The following is a 476-nucleotide window of genomic DNA, read 5'->3' as shown; positions in this document are numbered from 1 at the left end:
TGTTTTTCAATAACAAGCATCAATGTAAATCCTCTTAACTTTGCAATTAAATGATGCACCCTGGCAAACTGGATTTGAAAATCCCATCTCACTTTTTGTTTGCATAAACTCACTTCACTGGTGAAGAAAAACATTCAAAGGATGAAAAATTATTTGGTATTTCATACCAAATGTGGAAGAACTCAGCAGTAACTATATTCACATCAGTTAAAGCATACTGTAGCCCAATGTGAGTCAGAAGTTGTTAGGAAATTTTTTGTAGATTAGGCTAACAGGACATATCAATTAGAAGTGTGCATGAACTGAATGTTGAAACATGCTCAGGCAAGATTGGCCTTAAACTTTTTTGTTTTTGTTTTTGAGTACAGGTCTCACTATGTTTCCCTTGACCAGAAATTACTAAGTAGACAAGGCTGGCCACAAACTCAGAGATCCACCTGCTTCTGCTTCCCAAATGCTAGAATACTTTACACTAC

Source organism: Nannospalax galili, unplaced genomic scaffold (genome assembly GCF_000622305.1).
Source record: "Nannospalax galili isolate Female #2095 unplaced genomic scaffold, S.galili_v1.0 scaffold9980, whole genome shotgun sequence".
Lineage (NCBI taxonomy): Eukaryota > Metazoa > Chordata > Mammalia > Rodentia > Spalacidae > Nannospalax > Nannospalax galili.
This window is presented reverse-complemented; position numbering follows the sequence as displayed.